The sequence below is a fragment of the Lolium perenne genome, chromosome 4, assembly GCF_019359855.2.
Source record: "Lolium perenne isolate Kyuss_39 chromosome 4, Kyuss_2.0, whole genome shotgun sequence".
Classification (NCBI taxonomy): domain Eukaryota; kingdom Viridiplantae; phylum Streptophyta; class Magnoliopsida; order Poales; family Poaceae; genus Lolium; species Lolium perenne.
In genome coordinates, this window is record NC_067247.2 from 208,661,041 (window position 1) to 208,676,417 (window position 15,377).

The following is a 15,377-nucleotide window of genomic DNA, read 5'->3' on the forward strand; positions in this document are numbered from 1 at the left end:
GGACGGCCGGCCCGTAACCCGGCCGATCGGCTCGACTGACCACCCGGTCCACAGCCCGGTCTGACCGGCCTCCTGACCGGACCGCCGGCCAAGAACCGGGATTTGCGCTCGTGACATCCGGCGCCATCCAGGGGACTTGGAGCCTCGTCCGGTCGCCGCCGGTCCCAGTGCCCGGTTCAAACCGGACCGCCCGGTCACAGTCCGGCCGACCGCCTCGACCGGCCCGCCCGGTCACAGCCCGGCTCGACCGGCCTCCTGACCGGCCTGCACGACTTAAGTTATATTTTCGGCCCGAACTTACCTTTTCGGCCCATGACGCCTTGTAAGACTATAAATACCCCCAGGACGCCCCTTTAGCTCTTGAGACTTGTTTTGAACTCAAACCTAAATTTGAGCTTAGTCTCCCTTGGGTATCATCCCTCTGTAATCAAGGCACCTTGGTTGTTGATTTGGAACTTGTTGAGTGAGATTCTAGTACAAGATACTCTCTCTCCCTCACCAAGCTCTTCTTCTCCAATCCCAATCTCTCCCCGGGGAATTCTACCGCGTGTCTCTTCCTCGGAGATTCTATTGGCGTGGTCCATCGAGCCACGGAGGTAAGCATCGGGTGTATCGGGGTGTGTGTGTGCGTGAGTCTCGGAGTTCCTCGTGTTCATCGCCGTGTTCTTCGTGTTCCTCGCGTTTTCCCATCTTCCCCCTTGGTTTCGAAGTCAATCCGCGAGATCGGGCCACACACGGGGTCTTAGACCTCATCAGATCGTATACCGATCTTCCTCTCGGGGATTCTACCGCGTGTCTCTCCCTTGAGAGAATCTATCGGGATAGTGGTTCGGGCTATCGGGAGTAAACCGGAATTGTATCGGGTTGTGTTGCGTGCGTTCGCGTGTGTTCATCGTGTCCTTCGCCGTGTTCTTCGTGTTCTTCCTCTCCCCCGCCTTTCCCTCGGTCAATTCGTGAGATCGGGCAACCCACGTCGCCTTAGGCCGCATCATATGGTATCAGAGCAAAGGTTGCCACGAATTTGACCACAAATCTCTCCAATTTTCGCCCAAAAAATTTCGCCAAAAATTTCCCCAAAAAATAGCTCGAAAATTGATCTCCGAATTTGTTGCGTTTTTTGTGGTTTTGGTCCACAGATCTGTGTTCTTAGTGGTTGATCTACACTTCCTCAATTTTTCAGGCTCCAATTTGACCTATTTCTCGCGAAATCTGAGCATTTTTGGCTCTATTTTGCGTCTGTTCTCCCGTGCGTGTTCATCGTTCTGTTCGTGCTCGATTTGTCTAAGCGGCACTACTGGTCGGGCATCCCCGGTACTACCGCTCGCTGACCGCCGCCGCTACCGCCCGCCATCACCTCCTCGCTGGCTCGCTGCAACTGCCGCCGCTCGCTCGCCTTGGCCAAGCCGCAGCACCACGCCGCCATGCTGCACTAGCCGCCTTCCCCGTCCGCTCTCCCCTGGCGCCGCACCACCAAGCTGCCGCCGCTCTACATCGCACGCGCTCAACCTCCCACGGGCCGCACAGCCGCTAGCCCACCTCGCCCCGCGCCAAGCTGCCCGGCCAGCCGCCCGCCCCTAGCCACGAACTGTGTTGCTCCGCCTCCGTGCCGCTGGCTCTGCTCGCCCTGCTCGCCCCTCGCTTGCTGCGCATCCCCTCCAACGCCTGGCCCAGCAAACCGCCGGCAGCAGCTTCACCAGCAGCCTCCGGCTCTACCCGCTCCATTCCCACCCACGCGCACGCGCCCGCGCCCGCGTTTGATCCATCACAGCAACCACCGCTTGATGCCCAGCTGCTGCAACCATCGCGCAGCGCCATCCGCTCTGCTCAATTCCTGCTCAAATTCAGTTCCCATCCACGCAGATTTCCAATCCATTCCCAATTTTGATATTCCAAAAAAAAAATCCTACCGGTACTACCGGAACTGCTACCGCTCTAACTACCGGCCACACGTCGTTGCTTACAGTATAGTCTAAGTTATTAACCGGTACCACGGCCGGTACCTCCGGCGGTACTACCGCCCTGTCCAGTTTCGCTCAGATTTGACTTCACTTTTTGCTCCAAATTTTGACAACTTTCCGGCGTCCTTCCTTTCCGGCGTCAATTCGTGAGATCTACTTTCCGCCCTGTCCAGTTTCGCTCAGATCTCACGAATTGACGTGGGTTTCCCAGAAAATATAAATAAATTCCTATTTTTCCAGATGACGGACGAAGCCAGAACGGGAGGCGGAGATGGGCCAGGAGGGGCCCAGACCACCCCTAGGCGCGGGCCACCCCCTGGCCGCGCCTAGGCCTGGTCTGGGCGCCCTGGCCCACCTCTGACATCGCCCCTCGCGTATTTCATCCCCCCGAGAGCCCTAACATCGGGGAGCGACCAGAGAAATATGCCGCCGCCTCTACGGAGCAGAGAACCAGAGAGAGAGAAAAGTTCTCCGGGAGGCAGAATTCTGCAGGGGAAATTCCTTCCCGAAGGGGGGAAATCGTCGCCATCGTCACCGCCATCGAGCTAGACTTCATCGGGATCATCATCACCATCATCTCCACCACCAGTACCATCATGACCGCCGTCTCCACGCCGCCCCGCTGTAACATATTGGGTTTCATACTTGTCTAGTTCACAGGGGAAACTTTCCCGGTGTTGATTACTCCTTGTAGTTGAAGCTATTGAGTGGAACCATTGAATTAAGGTTTATGTCCAGATTGTTATTCATCATTATATCACCTCTGATTATGATCGATATGATGTCTCGTGAGTAGTTCATTTATTTCTTGGGGACATGGGAGAAGTCACGCTGTTAGTAGTGGATATGTTGAGTAATATGCAATGATTTGATATTTAAGTTGTGGTGATATTCTTCCAGTGGTGTCATGTGAACATCGACTACATGATATTTCACATTTATGGGCCTAGGAGAATGCATCGTGTATTTGGCTACTAATTATGGGATTGCGGGAGCGATAGAAACCCAAACCCCCGTTAGGAAACCAATGCACGAGGGAGTGTAGGATCTCAAAGTTTAAGGCTGTGGTTACATTTATCTTAATTACTTTCTTGTGGTTGCGGATGCTTGCAAGGGGCATAATCACAAGTATGTATTAGTCCAAGTATTGGGTAGTGCATTAGCATTGGTTGACCCACACAACACTTACCAGACCTGATGAGGTCTAAGACCCCGGGAGTGGCCCGATCTCGCAGCTTGACCCCGAAATCCAAGGGAAGAGGTGGGAGAGTGCGAAGAACACGAAGAACACGACGAACACGAGGAACTCCGAGACTCACACACGCACACCAACCCGATACACCCGATGCTTACCTCCGTGGCTCGATGGACCACGCCAATAGAATCTCCGAGGAAGAGGCACGCGGCAGAATTCCCGGAGAGAGATTGGGGTTGGAGAGGAAGAACTTGATGAGGGAGAGAGAGTAACTTGTACTAGAATCTCACTCAACAAGATCAAAGTCAACAACCAAGGTGCCTTGATTACAGAGGGATGATACCCAAGGGAGACTAAGCTCAAAGGTAGGTTTGAGTTCAAAACAAGTCTAACCCTAATCTGGAGGAAGGGGTGAGGTACTTATAGGTCCAGATTCGTACAGGGGTAAAATCGGCACTACATAAATTATCCTGGTCCATAGATGCGAAATCAACGGTTGAGATGAAGTCAACAGGGGCTTGGCCGGCAGTGCCGGTGATGATGGGCCGGCAGTGCCGGTGGGGCCGGCAGTGCCGCTGGTCGCGTCTTCAGCTGGAAGGGCCGGCAGTGCCGGGGTCTGGTGGCCGGCAGTGCCGGGGTGAGCAGGCCGGTAGTGCCGGGGGCTTAAGGCCGGCAGTGCCGGGGTGAGCAGGCCGGCAGTGCCGGTGCCTGGAGGCCGGCAGTGCCGGCCCTGAGGGGCGTCCTTCGGCGGCCACTCTTCTCCTCCTCCTTCCTTGTCCATCTTCGGGTCTGCTGCGACGTCCTTCTCTCGAGGTTCATATCTGATAACACAAAGCATATCGGCCTGAGGTAGCAGTCCATCCAATGGGGTATCAAGATCAAGGGTAGTGAGGAGTGAGTTCACCTTATCATGTAGCGCTTTGACTCGGGCTCGCGTCATCGGTCCACTTGGGGGACTTGTTGGTCTTGGTGTGGAGGTGTCCGAAGGCCACCCCACATCATCTCCCCCCCCCCCCTTGGGAAAGAGTCGTCCTCGACTCTTGTGCCTCCTCATCTTCATGATATGGCGATAAGTCCGCAACGTTGAACGTGTTGCTTACCAAGTACTTGGAGGTGGGAATGTCGATGATGTAAGCGTTGTTGTTGATGCGTTTGAGGACCTTGAAGGGGCCATCTCCTCTTGGCTTGAGCTTGGAGTTGCGTTCATGAGGGAACCTTTCCTTCCGGAGGTGGATCCAAACGAGGTCGCCTTCTTGAAATATGATGATGTAGCCCCGGTCACCGACGTTGCTACACCAAGACCAACAAGTCCCCCAAGTGGACCGATGACACGAGCCCGAGTCAAAGCTCTTCATGATGAGGTGAACTCGCTCCTCACCACCCTTGATCTTGGTACCCCTTTGGATGGATTGCTACCTCATGCCGACGTGCTATGTGTCATTAGGTACAAGGCGCGTCAAGACCACGGGGAGGAGAAGACGCCAAGGTCAAGGGAAGGAGAGAAGCAACTGGACATGGAGATGATCATGAAGCCGAAGCCGACGTCGCACGAAGCGCTCCAAGGAAGAGACGGACGCTGGCCGGTCCAGACCCGGCCGACCGGACCTACAACCGGACGCCCGGTCATAGGCCCGGCCGATCGGGCGCCAACCGGGCCAGCTCCTCGTACTGCACGACGACCGGACTCCAGGACCGGAAACTTCGCAGCTTTCTGCTTGCGCCGGTCGACCGGACCCATGACCGGACGGCCCGGTCACAGCCCGGTCAGACCGCCCCAAACCGGACAGCCCGGTCCCAGGCCCGGTCCGACCGACTGCCCCAAACCGGACTCGACGAGAATGCCCCACCAAACTGCCTTAACTTATCCATTCGCGCACTGCTCGCCCTTGCCGGCCGTGTATGACTATATAAGTAGCTGGAACCCCTCATTAGCTCTTTAGACTTGTTTTGAACTCAAACCTAAATTTGAGCTTAGTCTCCCTTGGGTATCATCCCTCTGTAATCAAGGCACCTTGGTTGTTGATTTGGAACTTGTTGAGTGAGATTCTAGTACAAGATACTCTCTCTCCCTCACCAAGCTCTTCTTCTCCAATCCCAATCTCTCACCGGGAATTCTGCCGCGTGCCTCTTCCGGGTGATTCTATTGGCGTGGTCCATCGAGCCACGGAGGTAAGCATCGGGTGTATCGGGGTGTGTGTGTGCGTGAGTCTCGGAGTTCCTCGTGTTCATCGCCGTGTTCTTCGTGTTCCTCGCGTTTTTCCCATCTTCCCCCTTGGTTTCGAAGTCAATCCGCGAGATCGGGCCACACACGGGTCTCAGACCTCATCATATGGTATCAGCAGCTCTTGGTTACCGCGGATTTGACCTCCCACCCACCCGATTTCGTTCCTAGAAAATTTTCAAAAAATCCCCAAAAATAGCCCTAAATTGCCTCTTGACCGATCTGTGATTTGGTTGCGTTTTGAGTGGTTTTGGTCCGTGGATCTGGTGTTGTTGTGCTTGATCTACTATTTCCCCAACTTTTAGCCTCCAATTCCATCGTTTCCCTTCGATTTGGTCGATTTGGCTTGGTTTTCGTGAAGAACAGGAGAGAGAAACCTTCATCCCGCGAAATCCGGTTTCGAGCCCGGTCAACCGGGCCACAGACCGGACGGCCCAGCACAGAACCCGGTCGACCGGGCGGCAACCGGACAGGCCGGTCCAGCAGCCGGTCCAACCGGACCCCAGACCGGGCGCTTCTTCGCGCCCTCCTTCGACCTCGACTTCCGGCGATCTCCACCACCACCACCACCACCACCACCACCACCATCATCGCAGGTATAACTTGCAGGTCACCTTGTAACCCCTCTTCCTTTTGCGATCTATCCCATCGAGCATTGCTTGTTTAGTGTTGCGAGACATTGCACGTGGCCCCGCATTGTGAGGTGTGTGTGTCGCGTTGAGTAAGGCACCCAAGCAAACACTCGTGTGGCAAGATAGCAAAAGCGAGGCTAACGCTAGCATAGTGCGTCAAAAAGCCCCAAAAACACAAAAAGAGTGCGAGTAGCACCATACATCCATACATCCATACATCCATACGCCCATATACACAAAAGTGTCCACGTGCCACCAAAGATACAAACGAGTGCAAGTGCCGCCATATACAAAAGAGAAAAAGCTTTTAAGCAAAGAGAGATAGGAGAAGAGAGGCCACGTGTGAATCTTGTTGTCTCTTCCTTTGCAACCAAAGCTTTGGCTCTCCTTGTGTTAGTGTGACACCGAGCACTTATACATACACTTTTCCGCTCACTTTTGGTTGCACTAACCCCGTTTATCTCGTGTGTGTGTTCCACAACTTTTTCCGTGTTTATAGTGATCTTCACATTGACATTTGGATTTTTGGACCTCACCCACTTTTGACAACATACTCGATCTTGGATTTGTCTTTTGGCTTTCCACAACACTCGCCTAACACCATATTTGCTAGCTTTTGCGTGTGGTTTTGCGTGTGTTCCCGATACACTTGATCTTGCTTTCGGTTTGGTGGATTGCCTCAATACTATCTTACCTTGGTAAGGGTACGAGGTAGTCTCCTTCCACTAACATACACAACATAGTTCTTGTCTTTGCATCATGGATAGGACCGGAGATACCAATAGGGATGAAGAGATCCTTCGCAACACCGAGAGGTTGGCTACTCAACACAACCTATGGACGCAACGACAAGAGTTCAAGGAGCAACTCTCTCTCTTCGAGACGCGCATCGATGAGCAATACAATGAGGTGGCTCACAACTTCTCCACCGTCAACCAAGACTTGGCCCTTCTTCGTGAAGCTACGGACAACTTGAATGGCCAAATGGCGGCCAATGATGCCAACATGGAGCGGCGCATGGATAGCCTCGAGCGCGCCATCACCAACTTGGGTCGCCATCGTCGACACCGCTCTACTTCCTCTTCATCAAGCTCTTCCTCAAGGCATGAAGACCATTACTCTCATGGTGGCCTTTCGTCCCCAAGCTCCTCCTCAAGGCGTGAAGACCATCATCGACCTCATCGCTCACATGCTCGTCATGAAGACTCCCGCTCCAACTCTAGGCGTGGAGAAATACATCGCCATGCTCGTCCGCATGAGCGTCCTCCACAAGCTCAAGGCCTTCAACAAGATCGTCACCAAGCGGATCGCCATGCTCACCATGGGCGTGATGGCCATCCCCAAGACCAAGATCCTCAAGATCCACCTCGGCGAGATCTTCGTCGCCACCCTCACCATGACCAACGTGGCCGAGGAGAGCCTCACCATGATCAAGATGAGAGACCCAACATTGAGCATCGTCCTCAACCGCGACAAGATCTTCAACCACATCCTCACCGTGGAACCAAGTGAAGCAAGTGTTCAACTCCACCACCAACCCAATGCTATGGTTGGCCGTAGAAGACCTCCTATTCCACCTCTAGCCGCAAGAGTTGACGGCGCCCCTCCTCGTAGAAGAAACTTGGAGGATGAAGAGAACATGTATGGCAAGCTCAAGTTCAACATGCCCAAGTTCAAAGGTGAAGATGACGCCGAAGCTTACCTCTCATGGGCACTCAAGGTGGACAAGATCTTCCGCATCCACAACTACTCCGGTGCCAAGAAAGTGGCTATGGCATCACTCGAGTTTGAAGACTACGCCAACACTTGGTGGGAGCAAGTCCTCACTCTCCGAGAAGAGAAGGGTGAACCTCCAATTGACACTTGGGAAGATATGAAAAAGGAGATGCATGCTCGCTTTGTCCCAAAGCACTACATGAAAGACCTCTTCAACAAGCTCCAAAACTTGAAGCAAGGCACCAAAACCGTTGAGGAGTTCTACAAGGAGATGGAGCTCACTATGATGCGAGCCAACATCCAAGAGTCCGAAGAACAAACAATTGCTCGCTTCTTCAATGGCCTTACTTATCCCATCAAGAGGATTGTCGAGTTCCAACCTTACTCCAACATGGTTGAGCTAGTCCACCAAGCATCGAAGGCCGAGCGCCAAGTGATTGAGGACATCAAGTACTCCAAGGCCAAGTCCTATTTCTCCTCCAAGCTCGCTACATCGACTCCTCCTACTACATCAACTCCTTATGCTACAAGTGCCAAGGCCGACGCATCCTCTACACCGTCCAAGAAGACGACTATCCAAAGTCGCATGAAGCAAACGGTCTCCTCCACCGCCTCCTCTAAGGCATCCACGGGACCCTCTAGTGTCACTTGCTTCAAGTGTGGCACCCAAGGTCACAAATCGTTTGAGTGCAAGAACACCAAGGTCATGATCACTATGGAGAATGGTGACATCGAGACTCTTGATGAAGATGAATATGAAGCCCTTGTGCAAGCCGCCGTGGCAAGTGAAGAAGCCTATGAACAAGAAAGTGGAGAAGATCCTCTCTTATGTGAGCATGACCCAAGTCCCTCACTTGTGGTCACAAGGGTGCTAACCACACAACCTCATGATATGGAAGAACAACGGTGCAACATCTTCCAAACTCGTGCCGGAATTGGTGGCAAGTCTATCAAGGTCATCATCGATGGTGGAAGTTGCCACAACCTTGCGAGCACCGAGTTGTGTGAGAAGCTCCACCTCACTCTCCGCAAGCATCCTCACCCTTACCATATCCAATGGTTGAGTGACAAGGGCAACGTCAAGATACAACATACCGTCACCGTCAACTTCAAGATCGGCCCTTATGAGGACACCATCGAGTGTGACGTGGTACCCATGACGGTGTGCCACATGTTGCTTGGCCGCCCTTGGCAATATGACAAGAAGGCTATACATGATGGACTCTCCAACACATACACCTTCAAGGTCAACGACAAGAAGTTCGAATTGCGCCCGATGACTCCTAGCCAAATCATCGCGGATAATGCGAAGGCTTTAGCGAGGGCACAACTCCGCACCCACCATAGTGAGATGAGAGGAGAGGGAGCGACCCACCACAAAGATAGTGAGCACCACAAGCCATATATGAGTGAGTCCAAGAGTGTCCTTCTAGCCACCAAGAGTGAGTGGAGAGAGCTACAAGAGAACCCATCCACCATATTGCACTATGTGCTCATATGCAAGGGACCCTCGTCGGAGACTAACGACTTAACCAACATTCCTCCGTCTTTGTTGTCTCTTTTGCAGGAATTTCAAGACGTCTTCCCCGACGAGCTCCCTCATGGACTACCACCACTCCGCGGCATAGAACACCGCATCGACCTCATACCCGGCGCTCCGCTCCCAAACCGTGCCGCCTACCGCACCAATCCCGAAGAGACCAAGGAGATCAATCGCCAAATTCAAGATCTCCTCGCAAAAGGGTACGTCCGAGAAAGCCTTAGCCCTTGTGCGGTTCCCGTGATTCTTGTGCCTAAACCGGATGAGACGCAACGGATGTGTATGGATTGTCGCCCCATCAATGCCATTACCGTCCGTTACCGCCATCCCATTCCGCGTTTAGATGACATGCTTGATGAACTTAGTGGTGCCACGATTTTCTCTAAAGTCGATTTGCGTAGTGGTTACCATCAAATCCGCATGGCTATTGGTGACGAATGGAAAACGGCATTCAAGACCAAACTTGGTCTCTATGAATGGCTCGTTATGCCTTTTGGTCTTTCCAATGCACCATCTACTTTCATGCGCCTCATGAATCACATCTTGCGTCCTCTCATTGGCAAGAGCGTGGTTGTCTACTTCGATGATATTCTTATTTATAGCAAAAACCTCGAGGACCATGTGCAACATGTGAGAGAAGTCTTGTGCATCTTGCGCCATGAAAAGCTTTATGCTAACCTTCCCAAGTGCACATTCGCTCAAAACAAATTGGTTTTTCTTGGTTTTGTGGTTTCCGCTAATGGGATTGAAGTTGATTCTTCCAAGGTGGAGGCCATCCATAATTGGCCTACCCCTACAAATGTTGGCCAAGTCCGAAGCTTCCATGGACTTGCCGGGTTTTATCGCCGCTTTGTGAAAGATTTTAGCACCATCGCTTGCCCTTTGAATGAGCTTACCAAGAAGAATGTTCCGTTTGTTTGGGGCAAGGCCCAACAAAATGCTTTTGATGAGTTGAAGAAACGCCTTACCGAAGCTCCACTTCTTGTTATTCCAAATTTTGCCAAAACTTTTGAGATTGAGTGTGATGCAAGTGGGCTTGGTATCGGTGGTGTTCTTATGCAAGAGGGCAAACCCGTGGCATACTATAGTGAGAAGTTAGATGGCGCACGCCTCAACTATCCTATATATGACAAGGAGCTCTACGCTTTGGTTCGTGTTCTTGAAGTTTGGCAACATTACCTTTGGCCAAAAGAGTTTATCATTCATTCCGACCATGAGTCCTTGAAATATTTGAAAAGCCAACACAACTTGAACAAACGACATGCAAAATGGGTCGAGTTCATTGAGTCCTTCCCATATGTGATCAAATACAAGAAGGGCAAGGACAATGTTGTGGCGGATGCTCTTTCCCGCAAAAACACCCTTTTGTTAACTCGTTTGGATTTTCATGTTTTGGGACTTGAAGAGATCAAAGAACTCTATCCTTCCGATTCTTTCTTTGCTCCCATTTTTGAGAAGTGCTCCGTTGAGCGAGGAGTGGATGATTTCTATTTGCATGATGGCTATTTGTTTAAAGCCAACAAGATTTGCATTCCCGCGTCTTCGCTTCGAAAATTGCTTTTGCAAGAGTCTCATGGAGGAGGTCTTATGGGCCACTTTGGCCGTGACAAGACATATGCCATGCTCTCAACCCACTACTATTGGCCAAAGATGAAGCGAGATGTGGAACGCCTTTGCCGTCGGTGCACAACATGCTTACAAGCTAAGTCTACCTCCAACCCTTATGGTCTCTACATGCCATTGCCTATTCCTTTTGCACCATGGACAGATATTAGCATGGATTTCGTTCTAGGCTTGCCTCGCACTAAGCATGGTCATGACTCCATATTTGTTGTAGTGGATAGATTCTCTAAGATGGCTCATTTCATACCTTGCCATAAGAGCGACGATGCTTCACACATTGCTTCATTGTTTTTCAGGGAAATCGTTCGCCTACATGGAGTACCGCAAAGCATTGTGTCGGATCGAGACGTCAAGTTCATGAGCTATCTTTGGAAGTCAATCATGGCGAAGTTTGGAGTCAAGCTCTTGTTCTCATCATCATCGCACCCGCAAACGGACGGCCAAACGGAAGTGGTCAATCGAAGCCTCTCCACCCTCCTACGGGTCCTCGTGAAGAAAAACTTGAGGTCATGGGAGGAGTGCCTTCCCCACGCCGAGTTCGCCTACAACCGCGCCAAGCACAAGACTACATCAAGGAGCCCCTTCATGGTCGTCTACGGCTTCGAACCTTACACGGCACTCGACATACTTCCGCTTCCCCTCCACGAGCGCATCAACATGGACTTCGACAAGCGCGCCGCCGCCGTCAAGAAACTACATGAAGAGACAAGGGCAACCATACAAGCACATGTTCTTCGTCAAGCCAACCACATCAACGCCAAGAAGAAGGCAAGGATATTCGAAGAAGGAGACCTCGTTTGGATCCACCTCCGGAAGGACCGGTTTCCCCATGAGCGAAACTCCAAGCTCAAGCCAAGAGGAGATGGCCCCTTCAAGGTCCTCAAGCGCATCAATGACAACGCTTACGTCATCGACATACCAACATCCAAGTACTTGGTGAGCAACACGTTCAACGTCTCGGACTTGTCACCCTATCATGGAGATGAGGAGGTGCAAGAGTCGAGGACGACTCTTTCCCAAGGGGGGGGAGATGATGTAGCCCCGGTCACCGACGTTGCTACACCAAGACCAACAAGTCCCCCAAGTGGACCGATGACACGAGCCCGAGTCAAAGCTCTTCATGATGAGGTGAACTCGCTCCTCACCACCCTTGATCTTGGTACCCCTTTGGATGGATTGCTACCTCATGCCGACGTGCTATGTGTCATTAGGGTACAAGGCGCGTCAAGACCACGGGGAGGAGAAGACGCCAAGGTCAAGGGAAGGAGAGAAGCAACTGGACATGGAGATGATCATGAAGCCGAAGCCGACGTCGCACGAAGCGCTCCAAGGAAGAGACGGACGCTGGCCGGTCCAGGACCCGGTCAGACCGGACCTACAACCGGACGCCCCGGTCATAGGCCCGGTCGACCGGGCGCCAACCGGGCCAGCTCCCTCGTACCAGACGACGACCGGACCCAGGACCGGAAACCGTAGCTTTCGGTTTGCGCCGGTCGACCGGACCCATGACCGGACGGCCCGGTCACAGGCCCGGTCAGACCGGCCCCAAACCGGACAGCCCGGTCCCAGGCCCGGTCCGACCGGCCCCAAACCGGACCTGACGAGAATGCCCCACCAAACTGCCTTAACTTATCCATTCGCGTACCTGTTCGCCCTTGCTGGCCGTGTATGACTATATAAGTAGCTGGAACCCCTCATTAGCTCTTTAGACTTGTTTTGAACTCAAACCTAAATTTGAGCTTAGTCTCCCTTGGGTATCATCCCTCTGTAATCAAGGCACCTTGGTTGTTGATTTGGAACTTGTTGAGTGAGATTCTAGTACAAGATACTCTCTCTCCCTCACCAAGCTCTTCTTCTCCAATCCCAATCTCTCACCGGGAATTCTGCCGCGTGCCTCTTCCGGGTGATTCTATTGGCGTGGTCCATCGAGCCACGGAGGTAAGCATCGGGTGTATCGGGGTGTGTGTGTGCGTGAGTCTCGGAGTTCCTCGTGTTCATCGCCGTGTTCTTCGTGTTCCTCGCGTTTTTCCCATCTTCCCCCTTGGTTTCGAAGTCAATCCGCGAGATCGGGCCACACACGGGTCTCAGACCTCATCATATGCGTTCCTTCTTCTTGGCGTTGAGGCGGGTAGCTTGACGAAGCACATGTTCTTGAATGGTAGCTCTTGTTTCTTCATGAAGTTTCTTCACGGCGGCGGTGCGCTTGTCGAAGTCCATGTTGATCCGCTCATGAAGGGGGAGCGGGAGTATGTCGAGTGCCGTGAGCGGCTCAAACCCGTAGACGACCATGAAGGGACTCCTTGATGTTGTCGAGTGCTTGGCGCGGTTGTAGGCGAACTCCGCGTGTGGAAGGCACTCCTCCCATGACTTCAAGTTCTTCTTCACGAGGATGCGTAGGAGGGTGGAGAGGCTTCGATTGACCACTTCCGTTTGGCCGTCCGTTTGCGGGTGCGAGGATGATGAGAATAAGAGCTTCACTCCAAACTTTGCCATGAGCGACTTCCAAAGATAACTCATGAACTTGACGTCTCGATCCGACACAATGCTTTGCGGTACTCCATGTAGGCGAACAATTTCCCTGAAAAACAATGAAGCAATGTGTGAAGCATCGTCGCTCTTATGGCAAGGTATGAAATGAGCCATCTTAGAGAATCTATCCACTACCACGAATATAGAATCATGACCATGCTTAGTGCGAGGCAAGCCTAGAATGAAATCCATGCTAATATCGGTCCATGGTGCATGTGGAATAGGCAATGGAGTGTAAAGACCATAGGGGTTGGAGGTAGACTTAGCTTGTAAGCATGTAGTGCACCGGCGGCAAAGGCGTTCCACGTCGCGGTACATTCTTGGCCAATAGTAGTGAGTTGAGAGCATGGCATATGTCTTCTCTCGACCAAAGTGTCCCATAAGACCACCTCCATGTGACTCTTGCAAAAGCAATTTTCGAAGCGAAGACTCGGGAATGCAAATCTTGTTAGCTTTAAACAAGTAGCCATCATGCAAATAGAAATCATCCACTCCTCGTTCAACGGAGCACTTCTCAAAAATTGGAGCAAAGAAAGAATCGGAAGGATAGAGTTCTTTGATCTCTTCAAGTCCCAAAACATGAAAATCCAAACGAGTTAGCAAAAGGGTGTTTTTGCGGGAAAGAGCATCCGCCACAACATTGTCCTTGCCCTTCTTGTATTTGATCACATATGGGAAGGACTCAATGAACTCGACCCATTTTGCATGTCGTTTGTTCAAGTTGTGTTGGCTTTTCAAATATTTCAAGGACTCATGGTTGGAATGAATGATAAACTCTTTTGGCCAAAGATAGTGTTGCCAAACTTCAAGAACACGAACCAAAGCGTAGAGCTCCTTGTCATATATAGGATAGTTGAGGCGTGCGCCGTCTAACTTCTCACTATAGTATGCCACGGGTTTGCCCTCTTGCATAAGAACACCACCAATACCAAGCCCACTTGCATCACACTCAACCTCAAAAGTTTTTGCAAAATTTGGAAGAACAAGAAGGGGAGCTTCGGTAAGGCGTTTCTTCAACTCATCAAAAGCATTTTGTTGGGCCTTGCCCCAAACAAACGGAACATTCTTCTTGGTAAGCTCATTCAAAGGGCAAGCAATGGTGCTAAAATCTTTCACAAAGCGGCGGTAAAACCCGGCAAGTCCATGGAAGCTTCGGACTTGACCAACATTTGTAGGAGTAGGCCAATTGTGGATGGCCTCCACCTTGGAAGAATCAACTTCAATCCCATTAGCGGAAACCACAAAGCCAAGGAAAACCAATTTGTTTTGAGCAAAGGTGCACTTGGGGAGGTTAGCATAAAGCTTTTCATGACGCAAGATGCACAAGACCTCTCTCACATGTTGCACATGGTCCTCGAGACTTTTGCTATAGATGAGAATATCATCGAAATAGACAACCACGCTCTTGCCAATGAGAGGACGTAAGATGTGATTCATGAGGCGCATGAAAGTAGATGGAGCATTGGAGAGACCGAAAGGCATAACGAGCCATTCATAAAGACCGAGTTTGGTCTTGAATGCCGTTTTCCATTCATCGCCAATGGCCATGCGGATTTGATGGTAACCACTACGCAAATCAACTTTAGAGAAAATCATGGCACCACTAAGTTCATCAAGCATGTCATCTAAACGCGGAATGGGATGGCGGTAACGGACGGTAATGGCATTGATGGGGCGACAATCCATACACATCCGTTGCGTCTCATCCGGTTTAGGCACAAGAATCACGGGAACCGCGCAAGGGCTAAGGCTTTCGCGGACATACCCTTTGGCGAGGAGATCTTGAATTTGGCGTTGGATCTCCTTTGTCTCTTCGGGGTTGGTGCGGTAGGCGGCACGGTTTGGGAGCGGAGCGCCGGGTATGAGGTCGATGCGGTGTTCGATGCCTCGAAGTGGTGGTAGTCCATGAGGGAGCTCGTCGGGGAAGACGTCTTGAAACTCCTTCAAAAGAGACAACAAAGAC